The sequence below is a fragment of the Marmota monax genome, unplaced genomic scaffold (assembly GCF_021218885.2).
Source record: "Marmota monax isolate L192 unplaced genomic scaffold, Marmota_monax_Labrador192_F-V1.1 WCK01_AAM20220418_F8-fsc00062, whole genome shotgun sequence".
Taxonomy (NCBI): domain Eukaryota; kingdom Metazoa; phylum Chordata; class Mammalia; order Rodentia; family Sciuridae; genus Marmota; species Marmota monax.
In genome coordinates this window covers 10,979,894-10,987,506 of record NW_026695221.1, presented here as the reverse complement: position 1 = coordinate 10,987,506, position 7,613 = coordinate 10,979,894, and the positions used below count along the sequence as shown (strand labels likewise).

General features: G+C 35.2%; 1 non-coding gene across 1 annotated transcript; it reads right to left on the bottom strand.

The window, feature by feature from the left end:
* Positions 1-7,067: 7,067 nt before the first annotated feature.
* Positions 7,068-7,177, bottom strand: LOC124085267 (U6 spliceosomal RNA). Its single transcript, XR_006849390.1, has one exon. It is a non-coding gene; the product is annotated as a U6 spliceosomal RNA (small nuclear RNA).
* Between the last annotated feature and the right edge of the window lie 436 nt (positions 7,178-7,613).

Genomic DNA, 7,613 nt, shown 5'->3' with positions numbered 1-7,613 from the left:
ACTGAGACCTCTGAAACCATGAGGCAAATAAACTTTTCTTCCTCTAAAATTGTTCTTGTCAGGTCTTTTGGTCACAGCAGCCAAAAAGCTAACTAAAACACTGTGGCTTTATAATTTTATGACAAATAAAACAAGTCCCTTTTCCTCTTGTTTTTCCTTCTCCTTCAAAAGTTGCTTGCTATCATTGATCCTTTACATTGCCATATACATTTTAGAATTAGTTTTTCAAATTCTACAGAAATTTTGATTGACATTGCATTGCACCCTGTGTACTTATTTGAAAACTCATATTTCTATAATAATCAGCTTTCTAATCATTGAAAATAATAAAATGCTTCATTTATTTAGTGTTTAGTTTCTCTCAATAAAGTTTTATAGCAGAAGGGGTGGGTGTGTAGCTCAGTCGACAGAGTGCTTTCCTCAAATGCACAATGTCCTTGGTTCAATCCCCAGCACTGCAAAAAAAAAAAAAAAAGTTTTATAGCTGGGTGTGGTGGTGCACACCTGTAATCCCAGCAGCTCAGGAGGCTGAGGCAGGAGGATGCTGACTTCAAAGTCAGCCTCAGCAACTTAGCAAGGCCCTATGCCCTAATGAGACCCTGTCTCTAAATAAAGTATGAAAAAGGGCTGGGAATGTGGCTGAGTGGTTAAGCACCCATGGGTTCAATCACTGGTACCAAATAAATAAAGTTTTATAATTTCCTACATAAAAATCTTACACATTTTTGGCTGGATTTAGTCCTAGGTAGTTGGTATTTTTTTAAAGCTTTTGTAAATTCTATCATTTTTAAATATTTCATTTTCTAATTGTTTTGCTGACATATAAAAATGCAATTGATTTTTGTATGTTGACTGTGTGTGTCTTGTACTCTTGACTAAGTGGTCTTTTAAAATCATAAATCACTGCACATTCCCTTGTTAAAAATTCACCAATGGAAATTAAAAAAAATAAATTAATTAATTAAAAAAAATTCACCAATGGTTTTCCTTTAGAATAATATAATTCAAACTCTTTGCCATGATTCTGGTTGTTTAAAAACATGTAGGGGCTGGGTATATAGTTCAGTTGGTAGAGTGCTTGCCCTGCATGTACAAGGGCCTGGGTTTAATCCCCAGCACCGCCCCTACCCCAAAAAAGGACAATTTTAAAACATGTTCACATATTATTTAATACTCTTCCAAGAAGTTGAGTCTATGTTCCCTCACCCCTTGACCTCAGTGAGTCTTTTAACTACCTTGATGGATCAAATGTGAGAGAAGAGATGCTGAGTGATATTCAGGGCTAGAATTGAAAATGCCAATTTATCTGGAGACATTTTCACCAAGAACCTCCATCTACCATGTAAGAAGTTGGGCTACTCTAAGTGCACCTGGAGAGACCACAAAGACAAAGTTAGTTTACCAAAGAGCCAGAAATGCTCCAGCTTCCAATTGCTTTTTTGGTACCTTTTCCAAATTTTTACATGTGAAGGAAGAAACTTTGAGTTGGGGAGGTGGGGAGTGCAAGAAAACTTGAGGTGGGGAAGAAACTTTGAGGTGTGAAGGAAGAAACTTTGACCAGAGAGACAAGATATGCTCAGAGAACCTCAGAGACCTGCAAAGGATCTCCCCACAACTCAGCTTTTCAAATGAGTATTTATCAGCACATTTATGTCACAAAACATCCAAAGACTGGAGAAAATTGTTCTGAAAGGCTTGAAGGAAAGAAAACTCAGGGTCATGTAGGCGAGAAATAATTACTCTTCCCACTATATGGAAAACCTCATATATGGTGGAGTATTAGATAGAATACCCCCAAGTGTTTTGCCCTAGAAATAAGACTCACACATACAGGGTCAACTGATTTTCAACCAAGTTGCAAAGTCAATTTATTGCAGAAAATATCTTTTCAACAAATGGTGTTGAAAGATTCAAAAAATCTTTTCAGGGCTGGGGATGTGGCTCAAGTGGTAGCGCACTTGCCTGGCATGCATGCGGCCCGGGTTCGATCCTCAGCACCACATACAAACAAAGATGTTGTGTCCGCTGAAAACTAAAATATAAATATTAAAAAAAATTCTCTAAAAAAAAAAATCTTTTCAACAAATGGTATTGAAACAATTGGATATCTATCTGCAAAACAAAAAAACAACAAAAACCTTGAATCTTCCCTTTGTAGTATATACAAAAATTGACTCAAAATAGGTAATAGAACTAAATGTAAAATAATTGTAAACTAAATGTTATACCTAAAACTATAAAACATCTCAAAAAAAATAGATCAAATCTTTGTGGTCTTTTTTTTTTAATTTTTTATTGTTGGCTGTTCAAAACATTACATAGTTCTTGATATATCATATTTCACAATTTGATTCAAGTGGGTTATGAGCTCCCATTTTTACCCCATATACAGATTGCAGAATCACATCAGTTACACATCCATTGATTTACATATTGCCATACTAGTGTCTGTTGTATTCTGCTGCCTTTCCTATCCTCTACTATCCCCCCTCCCCTCCCCTTCTTTGTGGTCTTAAGATAATTTTAGATCTCAAACCAGAAGCATAATCTGAAGAAGGAAAAAAATTGATAATTGAAAATTAAATTGAATTTAATTTTAAGAATTTCTGCTTTTTTAAAAAGTTAAGAGAATGAAGAGATAAGCCACAAACATAGGGAAAATATTTGTAAATTATATATCTAGTAAATTACCCAAAATATGCACAACAATTTCAAAATTCAATAACAATAATAATAAGTTTATTTTTTAAATGGGCAAAAGATTTTAAGATACATTTTACTCAACAAGATATATTGATTGTAACTAAGCACATGTTATAGTATTGATATCATAAAAATGCAAATTAAAACCTAAATGAGATGCTACACACATAATACAATGTCCAAAATAGTTGAATCATTTTATACCATCAGCAGTGTATAAGAGTTCCAATTGCTCCAAATCCTTAGACTAATCATACCAACCATTCAAACATTTTGGAAGACAGTTTGTCAGGTTCTTAAAAAAAATTATACATAAGCCAGGCATGTGGGTGCATGCCTATAATTCCAGCAGCTCCAGAGACTGAGGCAGGAGAATTATGAGTTCAAAACCAGCCTCAGCAACTTGGTGAGAACCTTTCTCAAAATAAAATTTTAAAAAGGGCTGGGGAGTGGCTCAGTGGTTAAATGCCTGAATTCAATCCCTGGTACCATAAAAAAATTTTAAAAAGTTAAACATACACCTGCCACATGCCCCAGCCATGTGATATCTAGGAAGTTCTTCAAGATAAATGAAAATATGTTCATGCAAAGATATACATGACTATACATTGCAGCATTACTAGTAATAATCAAAAACAGACCAAATGTCTGTTAGCAAGTGAATGGACAAATTGTGATTTGTCTATACAATAGAATATTACTCAACAATCAAAGAAATGAACTATTGCTATGTTCAACAATAATGAATCACAACATAATTTTGCTAAGTCAAAGAAGAAATACTATCCTTCATGAAGATTATACACTGCATAATTCAATTTCTATAAAATTCTAGAAAAAGCATATTAATCTATGATGACCAAAAAGTAGTTGCCTTGAAATGGTGGGAGGACAGAGGTGTCAAAATCAAGGAGAGATTACAAAGATGCACAAGGAATTGTGTGGGGTGATGTATATCTTTTCTTGATTGTGGTGATGGTCTCACAGGGATATTCATATGTTAGAAATTATTAAAGTTTACACTTTAAGTATTTTCAGTTCATTGAACATTAATCATACCTCAATAAAGCTGCTATTAAACAAGTAGTTCCAGGCAAATAGTAGGCACTCAATGTTAATTGGCTGTTGACTTTCCGGGACTCTGATTGCTTGGAAGTTAGAAATGTATTCTTCTGTATATGTTTATATAATACCTAACAATTACTATGTTAGAATAGGTTTTCAGTAATGCTAATTTATGAATATCATGTTATATTGTAAATACTTAACACATACCCATTAGATTCATGTCATTTAAGGGGCACAAATATATATTTTTTCTAACACAAAGTTTTTGATTAGCAACCAAAGAAATACAAATTAAGGTAATGAAATACTATTTTAACCTTTCAATTTACAAATAATTTAAAATGATAGTATGACTTCTCTTTATTTATTTATTTATGTTTTAATAAATAGCTCAACTGTTTTTTTTGAACACAATGCCTTTATTTTTATGTGGTGCTGAGGATCCAACCCAGGTCCCTCCCGAGCTAGGGGAGCGCTTTACTGCTGAGCCACAATCCCAGCCCGGAGTTCTCTTTATATTCAGAAGAAAAAAGCCATTTCCATCTCTAAAGCATTTTACAATACCTATTTGATGAGAGATTGGGGAAATAGTAATACACTGCTAATAAGAATATAAACTGAATTTTTCTATAGAACAATTTTAAACTCAAAAGCTTCAAAAACATAAGAACTCCTTGATCCAGATATACCTCTTGTTAAGAAATATATACTAAGAAAATAAAACCACATACAAACATTTAGTTATGAACTGTATAATCCTACAAGACTGAAAGAAGGCAGTCTGAAAATGCTGCGTTCTGTCTAATCGTTTTTTATGTTATGTTCTAGAAAAGGAGGTAAAACTACAGAGGTTGTAAAAAAAAAAAATCAGTGGTTGCCATGAGAGAAAAGAGGGATGAATAAGTGGAGTATAGGGAATTTTTAGGGTGTAAACTTCTTCTGTATGATACTGTAATGGTGGACACCATGATATTACACATTTGTCAAAACCCATACAACTACATAGCACAAAGAGTGAATCCTAAATTACGGATTGTAAGGAAAAATAACCAAAACGGTTTTGGCACCATAATGAAAGTACAAACAACCAGGATTGAAGCAGATCTCAACAGATTCAGCAATGCCGTTTATTTATTGGCAAATTCAATCATGCACCGGAGGGGCTCACTTTCTGGGTAGAAAATGGCCCTGATTACAGGAGAGGTCTGGGTTTATATAAGTTACACACTGGAAGATGACTTAACCCTTGAGACTTTAACAGAACATATCAGTTTGGGCATTCAGGAAACAGGTTGTGAGAATTTGAAATTTGTTGTTACTGGGCACTGGGCAAGGATGGAGGGTTCAGAGTTCAGCATTCAACACTTATCTTTTTCCCTCCAGGGTCTATTGTACTGTCCCTGGAAAAGGACTTATTTGGGGAATGATTAATGTTTGGGCTTCTTTCCAGAGACTGTCATTTTAGGTTTGGTGGATATCTCCTTCCCAGGGATTGTCTTGTCACAGGGTGAGGTTTGCTTCCTTCCCAAGGATTGTCTTGTCACTGGGAAAGGATGCATTGATAAAGGATCAATGTTATCAAAGTTTCGCCTTCTCCTCCTTCCCTCTTCTCAGGCCACTGTTTTGGGGGTTATCATTTCCATATCCTTCACAGACTTTAATTTTATCAATATTGATTTATCAGTAGTAATACCAAAGAACCATATTAGGGGAAAATGGGGGAGGGAGCTCTCTTGTACTTTCTGCTCAATTTTTCCATAAATTCAAAATTGCTCTAAGAAATAAAGCCTATATTTTTTCTTTTTCTTTTCTGTTCTCCTCCCCACCCCCATCCATCACCCTCCCACCCCACCCCCATTCTGCACTTTCCTTTCTTCTTTATATATGGCACAGGGAATTGAACTATTGAACTTTTAGCTCTTATACTTGGGTCTATAAATTAGTTTTGAGTTACTATTTGTTTGCAGTATAAGGATGAGATCCAATTTATTTTTCTCCTCCTTCTTCTTCCTTTTGCATCTGGATTGTTTACCCAGCATGATTCATGGAAAAAATTATTCTTTCTCAATTGAAAGGTCTTTGTCCCCTTGTCAAATATCAATTGACAGCAAATGTGAGGGTTTATTTCTAAACTCTCAGTTCTATTCCCCCAATTTATATGTCTATCCCTATGCTAGTATCACATTGTCTTTGTTACCACAGTGTTGTGATAAGTTTTGAAATTGTAAAGAGTTTTGAAGTTGTAAAAAGTTTTGAAATTGTAAAGTCCTCCTACTTTGTTCTTTTTCATTATGGTTGTGGCTATTCTGGGTCTCCTAAATTTCCATATAAATTTTAGCACTGGCTTATTAGTTTGTACAAAAAGAAAGCCAGCTAGGATTTTGATAGGGATTGCATTGAATCCATAGATCAATTTGTCAGTGGGACAAATTTTCATCTGCTATGGTTTGAATGTATGTCTCCCAAAAAATTCATATGTTAGAATGCAAGATCTGGCATAATAGTATTAAGAAATGGGACCTGAGTCCTGAGGGCTCCCACCCTTATGAATGAGTTTGATATCAAAAAAGAGCTGGAGAAAAATAACTAAATACCTTTCTCTTCTGTGTCCTCCAAGTGCAGACTCAGTGCTCTCCCTATCTTCCATGTGAGAATGCAACAGCAAGACAACACCTTGAAAGCAAAGAGTAGCCCTCACCAGACACCTTATCTACTGGCACTTTGATCTTGGATTGCTCAGTTTCCCAAACTGTAAAGAATATGTTTCTCTTCTTTAAATTGTCCAGTCTGTGGCATTTTGTTACAGAATCATGTATGAACCAAGAAAACATCCTTTTTAAAAACAGTTTTTATTTGTAGATGGACACAATATCTTTGTTTTATTTATTTATTTTTCTATGTGGTGCTAAGGATGGAACCCAGTGCCTCATGCATGCGAGCCAAGCTCTCACTGAGGTTCAATATACCCCCCTCAATTTTTGTGGGTTTTAGAGTAAAGTTCTGCACTTTGTTTGTTAAATATATTCCTAAATAGCCGGGCATGGTGGTGCATGCCTGTAATCCCAGAGGCTTGGGAGGCTGAGGCAGGAGGATCGAAAGCTCAAAGCCAGCCTCAGCAATTTAGTGAAGCCCTAAACAACTCAGCAAGACCCTGTATCTAAATAAAATATACAAAAGGGCTGGGGAAGTGCCTCAGGGTTTAGGAGCATTCCTGGGCTAAACAAACAAACAAACAAAAATGCCTGAGTAGTTTATTCTTTTTTTAAACAATTTTATGACCATATTTAGCTATCAGCAAAAATATGAAACGCTTCACGAATTTGCGTGTCATCCTTGTGCAGGGGCCATGCTAATCTTCTCTGTATCATTCCAGTTTTAGTATAGTGTATTTAGTTTTGATGATACTGTAAATGTTATTTGTTTTCTTCATTTCCTTTTCAGATTGTTTATAGTAAGTGTATAGAACTACATATATATGTATATATAATTGGTATTGTATATAATTGGTCTTGTATCCTGCAACCTTGTGGAACTCATTTATTAATTCTACCTTTTAGTGAATTCCTTTTGATTTTTCTATATTAAAGAACATCTCATCTAAGAAACAAAGAGTTTGATCTTGTTCTTTCCATCTGTATGCCCATTACTTCATTTCCTTGCTTAAATGCCTCATCTAGAACCTTCAATATTATGTTGAATAGAGATGGCAAGAGGAGACATGGAGCTGGGGATGTGGCTCAAGCGGTAGCGCACTCACCTGGCATGTGTGTGGCCCTGGGTTGGATCCTCAGCACCACGTACAAATAAAGATGTTGTGTATGCCAAAAACTAACTAACTAAAT